The 22,129-nt window shown below is 45.9% G+C and overlaps 1 protein-coding gene across 1 annotated transcript in view; it reads left to right on the top strand.

The window, feature by feature from the left end:
• Positions 1–22,129, top strand: part of PABPC1 (poly(A) binding protein cytoplasmic 1) — a 1,472,855-nt gene that overhangs the window by 325,865 nt on the left and 1,124,861 nt on the right. The gene's annotated exons all lie outside the window — the stretch shown is intronic.

Below are 22,129 nucleotides of genomic sequence, written 5' to 3' on the forward strand. Positions count from 1 at the left end.
GAAGCTGTACCACCTTGGGACCTGACCTTAGTTCTACAGGCCCTTACTGCTCCTCCATTTGAGCCTGCAGCTTCTGCAGAGTTAAAGTACCTTTCCTGGAAGACTGCTTTCTTGGTAGCCATCACATCAGCCAGAAGAGTGTCGGAACTTCAGGCTCTATGCATCAAATCGCCTTACCTCTCCTTCTTTCCCGATACGGTGTGCCTCAGGACCAATCCATCCTTTCTTCCAAAAGTTTCTTCGGAATCTAATATTAATCGATCAACTTACCTGTGTTTTTCCCCAGTTATAAAAACAAAGGAGAATACAAGCTGCATTCTTTAGATGTTCATAGGCAGTTGCGATTTCACCTTCACAGAACAGCTGGTCATAGACAATCAGATCAGCTGTTCGTCTCCTTTGCTAAGTTTGCTATGGGCAAAGCAGTTTCCAAAGTCACACTATCTAGATGGATTGCGAATTGTATTCTACAGGCTTATGACACTTCAGGTAGGCCTGCTCCTCAAAGGGTTACGGCTCACTCTACTAGGGCAGTTTCCACGTCGGCTGCGTTTAAGTCCCGAGTGCCCTTGGATGATATATGCGCGGCTGCCACTTGGGCCTCGTCTCATACCTTCATTTCTCATTATATGGTGGATGTTGTTTCCAGGGGAAGAGCATCCTTTGGCTCAGCGGTGCTCCGAAACATCCTTCCATGACGGCCGCCCAAGATTTAGGTAGCTGGGGACTCTGTCCCACAGGTTGCAGACAAATGAAGTCTGCCTACTTCAGATTTAGAAGTTATGTACTCACCATAACGTTCCATGTGAGTAGGTGACTTCATTTGGATGCAACCATCCCCCTGACCTTTTTACAGCAGGAGTTTTTGCATTTTGTAGATACCTTTTGGTAATGTTATGTAGCCAAACTCAATCTGAGGTCAGTTAGGGCTTGGCAGGGGATTATGGGTAGAGGGAGAAGCTAGGAGCTCGGAGCCTAAAGCTTTTTGAAATGCCGGCTCGGATCCGAGGTCGGATCCGATACCCACAGGTTGCATCCAAATGAAGTCACCTACTCAGATGGAACGTTATGGTGAGTACATAACTTCTAAAATCACAGGGATACAGATTCCATTTTCATACTCTGCCAATGGCAAACGGTTGGCCAGATCTACCAAAAAATCAATGGGCAGAGGCACAGAAACAGGTTACGTCCCTCATGAATAATGGGGGCCATTCAGCCAGTAGCAGAACAGGAAAAAGGACAAGGTTTTTACACAAGACTGTTCTTGGTACCCAGAAAGGACAAGGCCTTGCGGCCAATACTGGATTTATCGATTTTGAACACATACCTGGACATTCCAAAATTCAAAATGCTGACTTTGCAGAAGCTTCTCCCATGCTGGGCAGGTATGCTTGGCTGCTGACATTAGACCTAAAAGAGGCATACCTGCATGTTCCCAATAAGACAGTCGTGCAGAAGATACCTCAGATTCAAGGCTGGCTTAATGCATTACCAATTCTCTGCACTGCCGTTTGGCTCGTCTACTGTGCCCAGGGTCTTTACAAAGTGCCTGGCTCCAGTATTTGCATTTTGCAGACAAAGAAGTATACAAATGTATCCTTACTTAGACAACTGTCTCATTCAAGCAGAGAACAAGGACATTCTTCTTCAGCATCTGGCATTTGTTAAAAGGCTTCTAACATGCCTAGGGTACACAATAAACAAAATGAAATCACAACTGGTGCCCTCACAAGAGATAACATTCCTGGGTGTAAGCCTGAATACAACTGCCAGATGGCTTACCTCACGCCAGACAAGCAAAGGCAACTGACTACTTACTTCAAACTGATGGCAACAAAAACCCCGTTATTTGCAAGACAAATTCTGCAGGCTATGGGCTTCATGGCATCCTGCATCCTACTGATTCCATATGCAAGACTGCATATGAGGAAACTTCAATGGTACCTAAAAAGTTTATGGAGTCAACATTGTCACATTCTGGGAACTGATTCCTCTCATGACCTCTCCTCAAGCTGACAGTCTAAGCAAACAAGTCTTAGATGTTATAAGTGAGGCCAGACGCCCCAGCACTAGAATGTCCTTATGCTGACAAGTGGAAAAGGTTTTGCACCTGGATCCAGGCTAAAGGAGCCGGAACAGGACAGCCCTCCCTACCTCTCATCCTGGATTACCTGGCAGACCTGCTACACAAGGGTTTATCCTTCTCTTCTATTAAAATTAATGCCTTTGCCATCTCTGCTCATTTCAGCACAGAGACACCTCTTTTCCCACAACCTCTCCTCAGACAGTTCCTAAGAGGGGCTAACAACATGAGGCCACCCAGAAGATCTCCTACCCCAGCTTGGGACCTAAACTTTGTGTTGGAAAAGCTCACCCTGCCCCTCTTTGAGCCTGTAGCTTCAGCAGTGTTAAACTTTCTCTCTTGGAAGACAGCCTTGCTTCTGGCCATCACTTCAGCTAGAAGAGCATCAGCTTCAAGCACTTAGGGCTGTAGAGCCAATCATAATTTTCCATGCTGATGGTCTCCCTTAGGACTAACCCATCCTTCATGCCAAATGCGTCCAGTGTGGCTCTCAACCAAATCTATTCATTTGCCCACCTTTTTCCCTAACCCACAAAACATGGGGGAAAGGATTCTGCACTCTCGACTTGCACAGACAGCTCAGATTCTACCTAGACAGGACTAAACCTTTTAGGAAAAACTGATCAATTGCTAGTCAGCTTCACTGCAGGAGCAGAGGGCAAGGCCATATCCAAGCAAACAGTTTCCAGATGGATAGCACACTGCATCCATTTCTACTACAAACAACACAGAAAATCTCCCCCCAAGGGGGTCAGGACACATTCCGCCAGAGCAACCTTACCTCTGCAGTGTTCCTCAGAGGGCTCCCCACCAGGAACATCCTGGAGGCTGCAACGTGGACATCTGTTCATACCTTCATCAAGAATTACCACCTGCCTATCTTCTCCAAATCCAGGGCAGGCTTTGCCACTGCAGTCATGAAGGGCATCCTAGCCAGCCCCCAGTCTTCTTGAATGCCCTCAACCCTTATCTTCAGCTTTGGGAATCAACCCAAATTGATGACTGCAACAGTGAAACACTAAGGACATGATACAGATGTCCTTCAAGGATGCATCTGCAGTCATAACATATGGGTTGTCCTGCCTCAGGCAGCCCTTCAGTCGGCCGGATTCCAAAGTCTGGGTCTGGCCTCGGCTGATGTCGCACTTTCCCCGACATCAGAGCTTCTGGGGTATAAAGGCATCAGCCGACGCCATTTTCCTCAGTCTTTCTTGCCGCGCGGTGCCCGAAGCAGAAGCTGTTCGCAAGTGCCGGTCGGTCAGATCCAGAGATTTCAGCTACCGAAGACTTCGAAAAAAGCTAAGTACCCCGTTGGGGACTCTTTCTTGCCTCAGCCGATGTCAAAGTAAATGATTGTTTAACTTGTGAGAAACAAATACCTCATAAGGATTTCCATTCTTACTGTCTTCCTTGCTTAGGCCCAGACCACGACGTATCAGCTTGTTTAGCCTGTGTCTCCTTCAACCGACGGACTCTTAGACGTCGGTCGGAGTTTGCAGAAGAATTTTTCGGAACCGCTTTTGCATATAAAATGCTGTCGGAGACTCCGACTACGCATATGGCCAAAAAACGCAGGGAAAAGGACCGACACTCGCGGCCCGCGGTTTCGTCTGAAACCACGGTTAGGCCTACCGCGAGTGTCTCGGTTTCGGCTGAAAGAGTCCTCTGTTCTTACTACGACCGAAACCATACCTCCGACAACCGAGGCCAGAGAGGCCCCGGCTGAGTCGGCTTCAGAAATCCCTACCGAAGCTAGCGCTCAAGATTTGTCTGACACCATTCCATTGGACATTTCTACATCTGCACGTGGGGCAGCTAGGCCCCCAGCTTCTATGTCTATTAAGGCCTTCTCCAGGGCTAAAGCTGCCAAACTTTCAAAAGCTTTACCTGCCAAATCTACTTCACAGAGGCCTTCCTCAAGTTCTCAGATTCTCAGTCTTGCTGAGGACCTTATATCCTTAATTAGGGGTTCCCAACCTCACCCAGACAGGGCCTCCCAACCTCCACCTGACAAAAGGCCTAGGACTGAACCCTCTGAACCTCTCTCCTCTGATTACTCCACGGATGGATCTGATTTGTCAGACCATCAGGAAGGGGCCTATTCGCCTTATGAGGATTCAGATGCAGAAGACTATTGCTTCAGCCTCCCCTCCTGAAGAATTTTCCTTTGGGGAGACTTTGCACTCAATGCGGGAACACTTTCAATGGCAGGGTCAGGATTTTTCTGATTCTAGAAAAAGATTAAGGACATTTTTACATTTGCCCCAGCATAGGCCCTTAGCCATACCACCAGTGCTAACTGTAATTGATGATGTGTGTAATGATGTCAGTTCTGCACCTGATTCTCTTCCCCCGGCCCCTGCCAAACCTGACAGATATTACAGGGTCCCGGATTCTCACTTCCACCTGTATAAAGCCCATGCTGCAGACCCAGAAACTATTTCTCAGTGCCCAAAAGGTGTTGCAGCTGCCACTGCCAAAAATCCCCTACCCTCTGAAAGAGAGTCTAGAGCATTAGAGAGATGGGGTAAAAAGGTTTATACATCTGCTACTCTTTCTGCCAGGGCATTAAACTGTCAATTCCATATGATACAGTACCAAGACTATTTGTTAGATCAGCTGAATAAAAAGCTTTCTTCTCCTGAACCTTTAGACCGTAAATCCCTTCAGGGTTTGGTACACAACTCTCAGCAGGTCAGTAATCATTTCTTAAAATGTGGCTATGATGCACTGGAGGCTTCATTTAAATCAGCTATGACTGGGGCAGTAATTCGTAGGCATGCCTGGCTAAAAGAGCAATCCTTGCCAGACCATGTCAAGGCTAAACTCCTAGATGCTCCAATGGAGAAACAAAGTTTATTTGGCTCCCCTGCACAGGAGATTCTAAAGAAAGTGGAAGAAAAAGCAAAATCTGTGCAAACAGTAAAGGAATTTCTGCAGGTCCAACCTCCGAGGTTCAGCAGAAACTGGCCTTCAAAGAATTGGTCCTTTCCAGACACCTCCAGAGCACAGAGGGGCAGGAATAGACGCCCTAGAGGCAGAGGTCAATCAAAGGGTGCCTACAGGGTCAGTGGCAGCCTGCCAACCAGAGGAGTAGTGCCACAGCTGCAACTACAACCACTACCACAGGACAGACACAATGACTTGACTCTGATTCCGCCTACCAGGGAACAACTGGAAGCTCCCTTGGGCGGAAAGCTGGCTTTATTCTCAAAAAACTGGCATTGCATTACAAAGGACACATGGACATTGCAAACAATAGACAAAGGATACAGGTTTCACTTCCACACTTTACCAAAAAGGAGCGGAATGCCAAACCTTCCACCAAACCAGAAGCCAGAGGCTTTAAGACGAATCAACAATTTACTTCAGATGAAAGCGATAGAAAGGGTACCATCTGTGGAACAAGGCCAAGGATTTTACTCCAGACTATTCCTTGTACCAAGAAAAGAAAACCAATGGAGGCCTATTCTCGACTTGTCCGCACTGAACACATATCTCATTGTGCCAAAATTCAAAATGCTGACCCTACAGCAACTTCTTCCCATGTTGGGCAAGGAGTCTTGGCTGGTGACTCTAGATTTCAAGGAGGCATACCTGCACGTCCCTATCCGACCAGATTGCAGAAGACACCTCAGATTTCTTGCAGGATCAGAGCATTATCAATTCTCAGCATTACCCTTTGGCTTATCTACTGCGCCCAGAGTATTCACGAAATGCCTGGCATCAGTAATTGCACATTGCAGACTTCAGGGAATTCAAATCTACCCTTACCTGGACGACTGCCTAATACAAGCGGACAACAAGACAAATTTGATAAAGGATTTGGCCTATGTCATACACCTGTTACAGGCCTTGGGATACACAGTCAACACCCAAAAGTCAAGACTAGTGCCATCCCAAAGGATAACCTTTTTGGGTGCGGATCTGGACACAATAACTCAGATGGCTTTTCTCACAGAAGAAAAACAAAAACAACTTCCAGATTACTTCATGACTTTGACAAGACAAACTCAGCTTACTGCAAGGAAAGTCCTGCAGGCCCTGGGTTACATGGCATCCTGCATAATCATGATCCCGCATGCCAGGCTGCATATGAGGAAATTACAATGGTACCTCAGGAATGTATGGTCTCAACACAGGCTCAGTCTAGAAACCATGATACCAATCATTCCATGCCTTCAAAAGGAATTCCTGTGGTGGGCTCAGGCCTGCCAGTCCAACAGAGGGTTGCCTTTCAACAAACCAAAACCAAGGCAGACCATCACCACGGACGCCTCAGACCTAGGATGGGGAGCACACATGGAGGACAAATGTATCCAAGGCCTATGGTCTCAAGGCCAGCTAAACTTGCACATAAACCAAAAGGAGATGCTGGCAGTGAAGCATGCAATCGAGGCATTCAAACCATTCCTCCAGCAAGGACATCTGCTGATAAGGACAGACAACACCACGGTCATGTGGTACATAAACAAACAGGGAGGCATGCATTCCTACCCTCTATGCCGGATGGCAATGGATCTGTGGTACCTAGACCTGAATCTCAATATCCAGCTGCAGGCCAAATTCGTACCAGGAAAAGAGAATTCACTAGCAGAGAGCTTAAGCAGGACTACCACGGATGCTCACGAATGGATGCTGCATCCAGACATCTTCAAACTCATAACAAAGAAATGGGGAATGCCAGAGATAGATCTGTTTGCCTCCCCACTCAACCACCAACTGAAGAAATTCTGCTCAAGGACATACCACCCACAAGCCTGGAGGGTGGACTCTCTCTTTTTCAGCTGGAATGCCCTAACAGTGTATGCATTTCCACCTCTCCCATTGATGTACAAGGTTCTACTGAAGATCAGGGAGGACAGCCAAAGGTGATACTAATAGCTCTGGACTGGCCAAGACAGCACTGGTATCCGCTACATCCGCTACTGAGAAGCATGTCTCGGGCAAACTCATGGCCTCTACACCTATGGCCTCTTCTAACTCAGAACAATTTCAAGACCCTGCATCCAAACTTGAAAACACTGCAACTAACAGCCTGGAAAATTGCTTAAAACCAAACTGTCTTATCTCAGAGGGTCAAGGACATTATCCTGGAGGCTCGCAGACCCTCCACAAGGAAGACGTACTCAGCTAAATGGAAGAGATTCCTCATTTGGAGCACATCAAAGGGCACAGATGTCACAGTGGCAAACCTAGCACACATCCTAGAATACTTAGCAGAATTGTTCCACAATGGCCTGTCCTACTCTTCCATTAAGATTCATGCTTCAGCAATTTCAGCAGAATACAATATGGATCCTCCTATCTTCTCTCACCCTCTTCTCAGACAATTTTTGAGAGGGATCAAAAATGTTAAACCTCCAAGGGGACCCCCTCTGCCTGCATGGGATCTCAATTTTGTGCTGGAAAAATCAACACTACCTCCTTTTGAACCAGCAGCATCAGCAGACTTACAGTTTTTATCTTGGAAAACTGCTTTCCTTCTGGCAATCACTTCAGCAAGAAGAGTATCCGAGTTACAGGCATTAATGGCAGTGCAGCCTTTCCTTATTTTTCACCAGGATAGAGTGTCTCTCAGAACCAGTCCTACCTTCATGCCAAAGGTGGTATCCAGGGTATCCTTGAACCAAGCTATTCATTTGCCTACGTTCTTCCCTAACCCACAGAACAAAGGAGAAAAACTTTTGCACACCTTGGATATACACAGACAACTACGCTACTATCTGGACAGAACTAAAACCAGCAAAAAAACTGACCAAATTTCTGTAGCATATGCAACTGGGGTGCAAGGAAAAGCAATTTCCAAACAGACAATTTCAAAATGGATAGGAAATTGCATTTGCTTTTGCTACTCTTTTCATGGAAAGACAGCTCCTGAAAATATCAGGCCTCATTCCACAAGGGCCACAGCCACCACTACAGCTTTCCTACGAAGGGTGGCTACCAAGGACATTTTAGAAGCTGCTACTTGGAGCTCCGTGCATACATTTGCCAAGCATTACAATCTACCTTTGTACTCCAGATCCCGAGCAGGCTTTGCAACTGCAGTTTTACAGGGGATCTTAACTACACCATCCTTATCTTAGTACCTCTTCCCCCAGTTTGGCTATGGTATTCTACCCATATGTTATGACTGCAGATGCATCCTTGAAGGACATAGTACAGTTTTGTACCTACCATAAATGTAGATGTCTGATAGGTATGCATCTGCAGTCAGGATTACCCACCCTCCTTCCCCTCTGTGGTATTCCTAGGGTGCTTACCCCTCTTTCAGCTAGCTGGGGGAATCCATTATGGTGTATTTGTTTGTTTGTATATATGTATATGTATATATATATATTTTGCTACTGTTTGGAACATTCAATATTTATCCAAATTTAGCCTTCCTAGAGGGCACCTGGCATCTGGGGCAAGAAACACTGAGGAAAATGGAGTCGGCTGATGCCTTTATACCCCAGAAGCTCTGACATCGGGGAAAGTGTGACATCAGCCGAGGCCAGACCCAGACTTTGGAATCCGGCCGACCGAAGGGCTGCCTGAGGCAGGACAACCCATATGTTATGACTGCAGATGCATACCTATCGGACATCTACATTTATGGTAGGTACAAAACTGTACTTTGTGTACACTTACCATAAATGTAGATGTTCGAGTGTATTCACTGTTGCAGTCCTGGTTTCCCTTCCTCCATCCCCCTTGTCTTCTCTTTCTCTCCTTACAAGGAATTTTTGGTATTTACTTTCTACTGGTGGTGGTCTTCCACCATAACCTAGCTCCCTATTGGGGGCTCCTGACAGGGCAAGAAAATCTGATGTAATGGCATCTGCTGCCTGTTTTTATACCACTGACCTGATGTCAGTCCTGGTGCAACAGCAACCGACGTAGAAATAGTAAGCCTCTGGTGTTAGGGCCAACTGAGGGCTACCCTGGCAAGGATAACCCAAATGTGATGACTGCAACAGTGAATACACTAACATCTACATTTATGGTAAGTGTACACAACTGTACTTTCTGACTTCAGTCAAGGGTGATCTTGGCTAAGAATTCAGTTGAAAATTTAGTGCCCCTCCAGGATGCACAGGAAAGAAAAAATATGGCAAAAATCAGGATAAAAACTCCTATCAATATTAAATAGGCACCTAAGAGGCTAACTAGGTCAAGTAAAGAAAACTTTGTGGTTAAGGTGAGGTCTTCATCTATGTCATCCCCCCCCCCCCTACCCCCGGAGAGAGCACCTCAGATGAAGACTTGGATTCTGCTGACTTTTAAGCTTACTCTTCTGTTACCTCCTCATTTGGACTATAGGTCAGAGAAAGAATCTGTCAGTCCTGAAACTCCTTTGGAGAAATGCCTTTGATAAGTCCTGTATATAGTGTGATTGCTCCCAGATGTCCAACATCCGGAAAAGATATGAATGGATTCTCCTAAACCTTCTGCTGTCCCCCACTGTGCTGGCTGCCTTGTGGCATACCTTTTTGGCTACTTACCTGGCACCTGACTCCCAGCCTCCAGCCCCAAGAACCCTGACAGGTTCTATAAGGTGCCAGATGGCTGCAAGTTCTTGTATAAATGTCCATCCTCTCCAACAGTAAGTTCTGTACCTGCAGGTAAGCCTTCTAGGCTGCTACCCTCTTCTAAGCTCCTTCCCTTGGACAAGGACAGTAGAGCTATGGAAAAGATAGATAAGAAAGTATACACTTCTACCACCTTAGCCTTCAGGGCTGCAAATTACCATCCTCATGACAGTATGATGTTCTTCGTGTTTCACTGTTGCAGTCATCACATTTGGGTTATCTGCTTGCAGTAGCCCTCAGTCGGCCTGATTATCAAAATCTTGGGTCCTGTCTGTGCTGTCTCATCTTCCGTGACGTCAGGTAGTCCGGTATAAAGCATACAGCCGACGCCATTACCCCAGACTTGCTGTGCGGTGCCCGAAGCAGAAGCAGTTTGCAAGTGCCAGTCGGCAGACTCCTGAAATTTTCATTTTCGAGTTTCAGAACCAAAGTCATCGACTAAGTACCCTGTTGGGGAAACTTTTTCTTGCTCTAAACCGATGTCAGTAAAAGTCAATAATTGTATTTCTTTTGGAAAGCAAATACCTCATACTTTCATTCATACTGTATTCCTTGCCTAGGCCCTGACCACGACGTACCTCGCTGTCGGTTTTGTGCCTTATTTAAACCACAAACTATTCGTCGTCTGTATGTTTTCGCTTCTAAATATTTTGGTACTCTGCTCAATTATCCAGATATGTCTTCGGTAAGCTACCCGACTACCGACATTCTGGAAAAACTCAGATAGACAGAGACAGGCCGCCTAGGTCCAAAACTGCTGATGCTTCTAAGCTAGTCGCCAGTTCGCCAGTACTCAGTGAGGCGCTTCCGCAGCCCCTGATACCCGCTGTTTCAGATTCGCATCTTCTACTGAGACCCATTCAGAGTCCGGTATGCCGCGAGATGCTTCAACTGTGGAACCTGCGGGTGTCTGTACCTTGGATGGGTCCAGAGCCGCTGTGCAGGAACTGGCTTCTGAGGGTGTATTCAGGGCTACTGACTTGCTTATTAAACCGCCATTTTCTTCTTCAAGGCCTAACTCTCGAACCATGCCTAGAAAACATACGCCCAGACAGCATGGTCAGTCTTTATGCCTAAAAAACAAATGATAAGAATGGCTGAAGACCTTATTACTTTAATCAGGGGAAGCCAACCTTCCTCTCTGAGACCTAGGACTGAATTTGCTTTTACTTCTGACCAGGATTCTGAAAATTCTGTTTCCTCTGATGACCAGGATTTACCCTTATCTACCATATGAGGATTCTGATGCAGAGGACTCTATTCCCTTTGTTTCTCTCCCACAAGGTTTTTCTTTTGGTGAAACCTTGCATACTCTTAGGGAGCATTTTTGCTGGGAAAGACAGGATTACTCTGATTCTAAAAAGAGGCTTGGGGATTTCTTACTCCTGCCTCAACACAGGCCTTTAAATATTCCTCCTGTGCTAGACATTGTTGATGCCTTTACGGAATCTAGCTTGGCCCCTGACTCTCTCTCCTGCTCCCAGAAAACCTGATAGATATTACAGGGTTCCTGACTTTCACTAGTTCCTTTTTAAAAATCCTACTGCGGATCCTGAGACCATTTCACAGGGACCCAAGGGCATTAAGGCTTCTACTGCCAAAAATCCTACCCCCTCTGATAGAGATTCCAGGGCCCTGGATAGATGGGATAAGAAGGTATACATACCTGCAGCCTTGGCCGTCAGGGCCTAAAATTGCCAGTTTCATACGTTAAAGTATCAGCAGCATATTATTGGATTGCTTAAACAGAAGATGATGAATGATACTTGACTGTGTTGAAAATAAAGATTTACAGGATTTATACATCCTGCTGAACAGGTTGGAAAACATACTTTGCAATGTGGTTTTGATTCACTAGAGGCATCTTGCAGGGCTGCTGTCACCGGGTCTGTACTTAGAAGGCATGCTTGGCTTAAGGAGCAATCTTTGCCACATCATGTTAAAACTAAATTGCTGGATGCTCCCTTAAGTCAGTACCGCCTGTTTGGCAACAAAGCAGAAGAAGTTCTTAAAAAGATGGAGGAAAAAGCTAAATCTATGCAAACTGCTAAAGATTTCCTACAAGTACAGCCTCCAAGACTTAGTAGACATTGGCCCTCTAAGAATTGGTCCTTTCCTGCCTCCTCCAGGCTTCAGTCCAAACACAGAACTAGCAGAACACCCAGGCTTCAGTCCAAGCACAGAACCAGCAGAACACCCAGGCTTCAGTTCCAGGGTACGCACAGGACTAAACAGTGGGGGGGGGGGGGGGGGGTTCCCACTTCCAAATCAGGGAGTAGTGAGAATCCCCCCTATGGTAAGCTGTCTCAGTGGCTTAATTTTAAAACTTCCAAGCACTTCTCAACTGACTACTCCTTTAGGGGGAAAGATTGCTCTGCAAGCAAAAAACTGGGAGCTCATTACCCAGGACAAATGGGATGTTCGTTTTACACTGCTGCAGTCATTACACTTGGGTTATCCTGCCGTCAGGCGGTCCCACAGTCGGCCTGAGTTCCAAAGTATTGGTCCGGCGTCTGTTGCTGTCACCTCTTCCCTGACGTCAGTGCGCCCGGGGTATACAAGATGCATCCGACGCCATTTTCTTCAGTCTTTCTTGCCGCGTGGTGCCCGAAGCAGAAGCAGTTCGCAAGTGCCGGTCGGCCGACTCCTGAAATCTCAGATCCGAAGTCTTCAATAAAGCTAAGTACCCCATTGGGGAAACTTTTTTCTTGTCTCAGACCGATGTCAGAAAAAGTTAATAATTGTATTTCTTGTGGGAAGCAAATACCTCATAAGGACTTTCACTCTTACTGTATTCCATGCCTAGGTCCTGATCACGACGTCACTAGTCGGTTTTGTGCTAGATTTAACAAACGCACTATAAAAAGACGTTTTGATTTTTCTTTGCACTACTTTGGCTGAAGGTTCAATTATAAGATGCCGTCGGATCAGCAGACGACCACAATACCGAAAAAACGCAGAGAGAAGTATAAAGACAGGCATCCGAGGTCCAAAACCGATGAAACCTCTTCTAGGCCAGTCGCCGGTTCTCGGTGAGGTGCTTTTGCAGCCCCTGACACCCGCTACCTCAGAGCCACAGGCCGCTGCCGACTCCCACGTGGAGACATCTAGGCCTTTGGAAACTCAAGGTATTGGGCCTACAGAAACTAATCCCTCAGATGGGTCCGGAGCCGCTGAGCAGGCATCGGCTTCTGAGGGTGTTTTCAGACCTTCACAACTTACCAATAAAACAGCCAAGACAAAGGTACCATTAAAGACAAAGGTACCATTAAAGACAAAGGTACCATTAAAGTCAAAGAAACAAGTACAGCATTCTCCTAGACAGTCCTCCATGCCCAAGAAACAGATGCTTAAAATGGCTGAAGAACTCATTACTCTAATCAGGGGTTCCCATCCCCCTCCTGAGAAAAGGCCTAGGTGCAGTATACAGACTGACTCCTCTGATCAGGTTTCCAATTCCTCTGATTCCTCTTCAGACCAGGGATACCCCCCCCCCCCCCAATGAGGACTCTGATGCTGAAGAATCTATCCCTTCAGCCTCTCCTCCTGAGGATTACTCTTTTGGGGAAACTTTACATACCATGAGGGAGCATTTCCGTTGGGAAAGCCAGGATTTTTCAGAATCCAAGAAAAGGCTCAGGGATTTCCTCTTATTGCCTCAACACAGGCCCTGGCTATTCCGCCTGTGCTAGATGTTGTGGATGATGTGTTCTCTGAATCCAGTTTATCTCAACTCTTTGCCCCCTGCTCCAGCCAAGCCAGATAGGTATTAAGAGTCCCTGACTCTGTCAGGTTTCTTTACAAAAACCCTTCTGCTGATCCAGAAACTATTTCCCAGAGTCCAAAAGGGGTTAAGGCTTCCATTGCAAAAAATCCAGTACCCTCTGACAGGGATTCCAGAGCTTTGGATAGATGGGGGAAGAAAGTATACACTTCTGCAACTTTAGCATTAAGAGCTTTAAATTGCCAGTTTCACATGCTTAAGTACCAACAATATTTAATGGCTTAGTTAAAACAGAAAATGCTTGCAAGCTCAGAAGCTCCTGATTGAAAATAAATGCAGGATTTATTGCATGCAGTTGAATAGGTGGGAAAACATACTTTGCAATGTGGTTTTGATTCTTTAGAAGCCTCTTGTAGAGCCGCAGTTACAGGTTCTGTGATTCGAAGGCATGCTTGGTTAAAAGAACAAAGTTTACCTGATCATGCTAAGGCAAAATTATTGGATGCTCCTTTGCAGCATGATTCTTTGTTTGGTGTTAAGGCAGAAGAGGTGTTAAAGAAAATGGAAGCTAAATCTATGCAAACAGTTAAGAATTTCTTACAGGTACAGCCACCTCGGTTTAGCAGAAATTGGCCAACTAAGAATTGGTCCTTTCCAATGTCAGACAGGTCACAGAGAGGCAGATACAGACGCCCAAGAGGCAGATCTCAACCCCAAGGCTCAGACGACAGTGGGGCACCTCAACCCCAAAAGGTGGGGTGAGGACAAGTTCTCAACCTTACAGGAAACAGTCACAATGACTTTCCCCTTCGTACGCCAAGCACGTCCCTTCTGGAAGCCCCCTTAGGGGGAAAACTAGCACTTTTTTCTCAACTGGCAAACAATCACCCAGGACAAATGGGTCCTGAATATTGTCTCAAGGTTACAGATTCCACTTTCATACTTTACCAAGGTTAAATGGAATGCCAGACCTGCCACAAAATCAATGGGCAGAGGCACAAAACAAATTTCAGCCCTCATGGACATGAGAGCTATTCAAAAAGTACCACAACAGCAACAAGGACAAGGATTTTACTCAAGACTCTTCCTGGTCCCCAGAAAGGACAAGGCCTGGAGGCCCATACTAGATCTTTCAATTCTGAATACTTTACTGGATATTCCGAAATTCAAAATGTTGACATTACAGCAGCTTCTACCCATGGTGGGCAAGAAGGCTTGGCTTGTTACTCTGGACCTCAGAGGCATTACCTGCATGTCCCTATCGGACAAAATTGCAGAAGATACCTCAGATTCAAAGCTGGTACAATTCACTACCAATTCTCTGCACTGCCCTTTGGCTTATCTACTGTGCCCAGGGTCTTTACAAAGTGCCTGGCACCAATAATTGCATTTTGCAGACAAAAAGGAATTCAAATATATCCATACCTGGACGACTGCCTCATTCAAGCAGAGACAAAGGACATTCTTCTACAGCATCTGGTGTTTGTAAAAAGGTTGCTAATTTCTCTAGGGTACACAGTAAACGAAAAGAAGTCAAAACTAGTACCCTCGCAACAGATTATATTCCTGGGTGCCATCTTAAATACAACGGCCCAGATGGCTTACCTCACGCCAGACAAGTTCAGCTAACTCAATATTTTCAATTGATGGCAACAAAGCCCCATCTCCCTGCAAGAAAAATTCTGCAGGCCCTAGGATTCATGGCATCCTGCATACTACTAATACCATATGCCAGACTGCATATGAGGAAATTACAATGGTACCTGAAAAGTGTTTGGACTCAACACTCTCACAGTTTAGAAGCAGTAATACCAATGATTCCCTGCCTACAACAGGAGTTTCGATGGTGGGCACAGGCATGTCACACAAACAAGGGTAAGCCTTTTACCCAACCCACAGCCAGGCAAACTAACAGATGCTTCGGATTACGCCTGGGGAGCACACGTCAGGAAAATGCATTCAGGGCAAGTGGACCACAGAACAGATGCATCTTCACATCAATCAAAAAGAGATGTTGGCTGTTCAAAATGCCCTAACAGCTTTCAAGGACCTTCTACATCCAGGACAATTACTACTAAAGACAGACAACACCACAGTAATGTGGTACATAAACAAGGAGGCACTCATTCTTATCCTCTTTGCAGGCAAGCCATGACCTTGTGGAACACAGCTCTAATGTATCAAGTTCACCTGCAAGCACAATTCCTGCCAGGAAAGAAAAATACTCTGGCAAACTATCTAAGCAGAAATATCATGGACCCTCACGAATAGAAATTGAATCCACAAATCTTCAGCATGGTAATGCAAAAGTGGGGATGCCCAGACATGGATCTTTTTTCCTCCCCACTGAATTGCCAACTACAAAAATTCTGCACAAGGACTTACCACAAACGAGCATGGAAAGTGGATGCTCTTCTGTTCAGCTGGAAAAACCTAAATGTTTATGCCTTCCCGCCACTGCCTCTCCTTTCAAAGGTACTCCTAAAAGCCAGACAAGAAAAAACAGAGATGATCCTGATTGCTCCATACTGGCCACGCCAGCACTGGTACCCTATCTTAAAGAACTTGGCTCAAGGCCCACCATGGATTTTGCCTAAAATTCCACACCTTCTGACTCAGCAAAACAATCCGATCCTGCATGGTCAGCTCAAAACACTAAACCTGGCTGCATATCAGATACATTAGTCAAACAGGCAACACCTGTCTCTAAAGCTGTTATGAATGTCATTTTGGAGGCCAGGAGGCCTAGCACCAGGAAAGCTTACTCAGAAAAATGGAAGAGATTCTGCACCTGGAACCAGGCTCAAAGCCTTGACCCTCTTGTTCCAAACATTCTTCAGATTTTACAATACTTAACTGAGATGCTGGACAGAGGCTTATACTTCTCATCAATTAAGATCCACGCCTCTACCATTTCAGCACATTACAGCACGGATCCATCTTTATTCTCTCATCCCTTGCTAAAGCAGTACCTCAAAGGGGCTAAAAAGACTGCCCCGGAGAGCACCAACTTGGGACTTCAATTTCATTTTGGGAAAACTGACCCTACCACCTTTTGAGCCTGCCAATACAGCCGATCTAAAATTTTTATCATGGAAAACAGCTCTGCTCCTGGCAGTAACTTCAGCACTGAGAGTCTCAGAGCTACAGGCATTAATGGCAGTGGAATCTTTTATAATTTTTCATCAGGACAGTGTATCTTTAAGGACAAACCCTACCTTTATTGCCAAAGGTGGTATCTAGAGTGGCTCTTAACCAAACCGTCCATTTGCCAACTTTTTATCCAAACCCCCAGAATAAAGGGGAGAGACTTCTGCATTCTTTGGACATACACGGGCAACTATGCTTCTACTTGGACAAAACAAAGGCTTTCAGGAAAACTGAGCAACTGTTTGTAGCATATGCTGCAGGATCGCAGGGCAAGGCTATCTCCAAGCAGACTATATCCAAATGGGTAGGACACTATTCGGTACTGCTTCACACAGCATGGAAAATCAGTCCCAAATAACATTAGGCCACATTCCACCAGGGCAACAGCCAGTTCAACAGCCATTCTCAGAGGAGTACCTACCAAGGAACTTTGGAGGCTGCAACTTGGAGTTCAGTGCACACCTTTACCAAGCATTGCCACCTGCCTCTTTACTCTAAATCCAGAGCAGGATTTGCCACTGCAGTTCTGCAGGGCCCCATCGCTAATCCTAACTCTTTATAGACCAGCCACCCATCCTCAGCTTTGGGATTCTACCCAAGTGTAATGACTGCAGTAGTGTAACACGATGAACATAGTACAGTTTTGTACCTACCATAAATGTAGATGTTCGAGTGTTCACACTGCTGCAGTCCAGGTTACCCTCCCTCCATCACCTCTGAACTAGCTGGACTTATCTATACCTTTCTATCCTATACAACCTTTGCGGTGTATTTGCTGGTAACTGAAGGTATTGTTTTTACTGTATATTTTTGATTAGCAATATGTATTGCCTACCTACTTGGGGGCACCTGACATCTGGGGCAAGAAAAACTGAAGAAAATGGCGTCGGATGCATCTTGTATACCCCTGGCGCGCTGACGTCAGGGAAGAGGCGACAGCAACGGACGCCGGACCAAGACTTTGGAACTCAGGCTGACTGCGGGACCGCCTGACGGCAGGATAACCCAAGTGTAATGACTGTAGCAGTGTGAACACTCGAACATCTACATTTATGGTAGGTACAAAACTGTACTTTTTAGTTTCCCAAGGATACAGATTTCACTTCCACACATTACCATCCCCAAACGGTTGGCCAGGTCTACCCCAAATCAGTGGGCAGAGGCTCAAAACCAAGTACTCTTTCTCTTAAGCTTAAAGGTTATTCAAGCTGTACCAGAAGAGGAAAAGGGACAAGGTTTCTACTCAAGACTTTTCCTGGTACCCAGAAAAGACAACTCATGGCATCCTATCCTGGACCTTCTATCCTAAACACCTTTTTGGTCATTCCAAAATTCAAGATACTAGCTCTGCACCAGTTGCTTCCTATGCTAGGCAAGGATGCCTGGTTGGCAACACTGGATTTAAAGGAAACCCACCTGCACATCCCAATCAGGGAGTCTAGCAGAAGATACCCAAGCTTCAAAGTAGGCTACATGCACGATCAGTTCTCTGCACTGCCCTTTGGCTTATCTACTGCGCCCAGGGTATTCACAAAGTGCCTAGCTCCAGTCATTGCATTTTGCAGGTAAAGAAATATTCAAATATACCCATACCTCGACGCTTGTCTATTTCAGGCAGAAAGCCAGGACATACTTTTGAATTATCTGGAATTTGTGCAATAGGTGCTGACTTGTCTGGGGTACACAGTAAACGAAATGAAATCACATCTTGTACCTTATCGGCAAATTATATTCCTGGGAGCAAGCTTGAATACAGCTTCCCAGATGGCTTTCCTCATGCCAGAGAAACAAATTCATTTAACAACTTACTTCAAACTAATGGCCACAAAAACCCTAAAAAGCCTATGGTGTCAACATTCTCAGGATCTAGAAGCAATAATTCCTATAATTTCTTGCCTACAGTTAGAGTTCCTTTGGTGGGCGGAGGCCTGCCACCAAAACAAAGGGCTACCATTCACTCTACCCCCTGCCACCCAAACCTCAACAGACTATGCATGGGGGGATCACCTGGCAGGGAAGTGCATTCAGGGCAAATGGGACCCAAATCAAAAAGAATAGTTAGCTGTACAGACAGCCTTCAAAGACCACATTCTTCCAGGACAGTTAATGGTGAAGATGGACAACACCACCGTTATGTGGTACGTAAACAAGCAGGGGGGTACCCATTCATACCCCTCTGCGGACTAGCCATGGCTCTGTGGAACACAGCCTTGAGCTACCAAGTGCATCTACAGGCTCAGTTCCTGCCAGGAAAACTAAATACATTGGCAGACGAACTAAGCAGAAATCTCATGGACCCACACAAGTGGAAAGTGGAACCAAAGACTTTCAACATGTTGATTAAACAAATGGGAGAGCCCAAATATAGACCTGTTTGCCTCCCGACCGAAACTACCAATTGGACAAATTCTGCACAAGGACTCCCCACAAGCAAGCTTGGAAGGTGGATGCTCTGTCCTTCAGCTGGAAAAATCTATCAGTTTATGCCTTTCCTCATCTGTCTCTCCTCTACAAAGTACTACTAAAGATCAAACAGGACAAACTAATGATGATACTAATTGCACCAGACTGGCCATGCCAACACTGGTATGCCCTCTTGCGCAGTGTCACAGCTAGCCCCATGGCACCTGTCTCAGACCCCTACCCTGCTGTCACAGCAGGAGAGCCAGATTCTGCACCCCCAGCTTCAAACCCTGAACCTAGCAGCCTGGCTAATTACCTAATGTCTCCATTACCGTTCCTCAGTAAAGTATCGGATGTCATTTTGGAGGCAAGGAGGCCTAGTACTAGAAAATCTTATGCTGAAAAATGGAAAAAGATTCTGTACCTGGAACCAAACTCAAAGGATGGCCACAGCAGCGCCCAATCTACCTCACATTCTTCAATACTTAACTGAGATGCTTCACAAAGGCCTTTCCTTTTCCTCCAAAATTTACGCCTCCGCCATTTCAGCTCATCACAACACAGAACCACCCCTCTTTTCTCACCCACTGCTCAAGCAGTTTCTCAGAGGGGCCAAAAACGTAAGACCACCCAGAAGTTAGTTGTTTTGCACTGGGAGGGTTTGTGGTCTGCACTGTTGTGGCAGAACAGGTAGCTTACATCCTTCTAGGTTGAGAACTGCTGATTGAGGGCTCAGTGTCTGTTATTCTAAAAGTGTATTAATTCTGGTTTAAGCACTTGGGCTTTCAAGCCAGTTATTTTACATTAAGAGGGTTCGTGGTCTGCACTCTTGTGGGAGGAGAGGCTGGACTCTGCCCTTCTGAGCTGGGAATTTCTGGTTAAAGGCTTATAGTGCATGCATATCTGAACTGTCTCTTACTGAAGTTGGTGCGCTTTGTTTGCTGTGGCATAGACTGGATTCGGGCCTGCTGGATCTAGCTTTGTTTGTGTAACTTGAGCACTAATCCAGACATTCTCTAAAATATTCAATGGTATTTATTACTGCTTGGTTGTAACTTGATTAAAGTGTAGCTATCATTCAAGTCTTTTGGATTAAGCACTTGGGCTTCAGACCAGTTGTTTTACATTAGGAAGGTTTGTCGCAAGCACTGTGGTGGCAGGACAGGTAGCTTTCATCCTTCTAAGTTGGGAAATGCTGATTGAGAGCCCAGTGTCCAAGTGTATCAGTTCTGGTTTAGGCACTTGGGCTTCAGGCCAGTTATTTTACATTAAGAAGGTTCGTGGTCTGCACTCTTGTGGGAGAAGAGGCTGGACTCTGCCCTTCTGAGCTGGGAATTTCTGGTTAAAGGTTTATAGTGCCTGAATATTTGAACTGTATCGTACTGAAATTGGTTCACCTTGTTTGCTCTAGCATAGACTAGATCCAGGCCTGCTGAATCTAGCTTTGTTTATATGCTTGTTATTTGTTTGCTTGTTATTTCCCTGGAAGCTAATTCCACCTAATACGCAACTTCTCAGCTTCTGTGGATCACTAGTGATATCTGCATTGCTTACTGTACTTATTTCCTTGTTTCACTAAGAAAGTTACTGTTTGTCGTTTTGCATTTAGTTACTTGTAACACATTGCACTCAAGTTACCTGGCACTTGCTCACTAAAGCAATTATATAAGTCAGCACTAAAATTAAAAGCACTACACCCTCACTCCCCACTGGCCCTTGTTTTCAATTAAGGATTTCCCAATATTATTCTAGCATGTCCAAAGGTCAGTTGTCAATCTCCTCTCCGGTCCAGCTGGTGAATCTGGGAATCTTGAGGCAATGTTATAACTGCCTCATGTACACAGACAACCCTCTCCTCCTCCCACATAACACAAATACTTGCGAGAGATGCAGCTATTTAGCCAAACTGGAGGCTGAGCTCTCTCAACTCAGGACTGACAAGACCAGACAGGAGGAGAAGGCAACTACACACACCACAAAACCAGCCTCACATAATGCTACCACTCCACTGAATCAAACACATAAACACACAAAGACATACTCGGAGGCTCTGAGTAAAATTTACCTAAACAGCAGAGGCCTCCAAAGCAGACACCCAAACAACTGCTACCTCAAGACACCCCACAAGCAACACATAAACCACAAAAGCAGTGTGCAAAGCAGTCACAGCCCTTAAGGCCAAATACAACACCAAACATACTTGTCATAGGTGACTCCATAGTCAGACACACTGACGTCCCACTCACCAGGCTGAACAAGGAGAGGGTCACAGTAAGCTGCCTATCGGGCGCTAGAATCCGCCACATAACACAAGCACTCGGGTCACTCCACGGCAAGTACAAATATGACACAGTCATTGTCCATGCTGGTGTGAACGACCTGAGGCGCACCTCCCTGGACTACATGAAGAGAGACATAGAGGAGCTCTCTGATTATGTAGCCCAGGCAGGTATGACCCTAACCCTGAGCAGTATCCTTCCTTCACCAAGAATGATGCCACAATATAGAGACAAGATGATCAGCTTTAACAATTGGCTTAATGTCTGGTGTCATTCAAAGGGGATCCAGTGTCTGTCTGCCTGGGATGACATGCTTGACAAGCCACGCTGCTGCAAGGGACGGCTTGCACCTGTCACCCTGGGATTCGGATATTGGCTAAGGCTCTTGCCACCCCATAGTGCCTTTTTTAGGCAAGGCTCAAATTCTAAACCTACCACCCTAGAAAACAAAAATGGGAAGAAACTGAGGGTAATGCTGCTCAATGCCAGAAGTCTAAATCTCAAAATGCACGCACTCGAGGCCCTTCTCAGTATGGAGAACATCGATGTCTGTGCTGTAACTGAAACCTGGTTCAAGGCTCCTGAGAGCACCCGGCACTATTAGGTTTTACCTCATATCATGCGTTCGGCCCCAAAACCCGAACCACACCACAAAGGAGGGGTGTATCCATTTTCATAAAGGATACCCACACCTCCAGGTTGGTGGCAACGCACTAAGCCGGAAACCATCCAGGTGCAACTAACCATAGGCAAAACTGCTCTACAAATTGTAGCATGCTACAGGCCACCCTCTCAAACTCAGGAACCCCACACAGCCTTCCTGAAGACACTGGAGGGTATAAATGTATCTCCAAACACCATCATATTGGGTGACTTCAACTACCGAATATAGACTGGGAACATTACTCAA

The sequence above is a fragment of the Protopterus annectens genome, chromosome 6.part0, assembly GCF_019279795.1.
Source record: "Protopterus annectens isolate FY-2018-M chromosome 6.part0, PAN1.0, whole genome shotgun sequence".
NCBI lineage: Eukaryota > Metazoa > Chordata > Ceratodontiformes > Protopteridae > Protopterus > Protopterus annectens.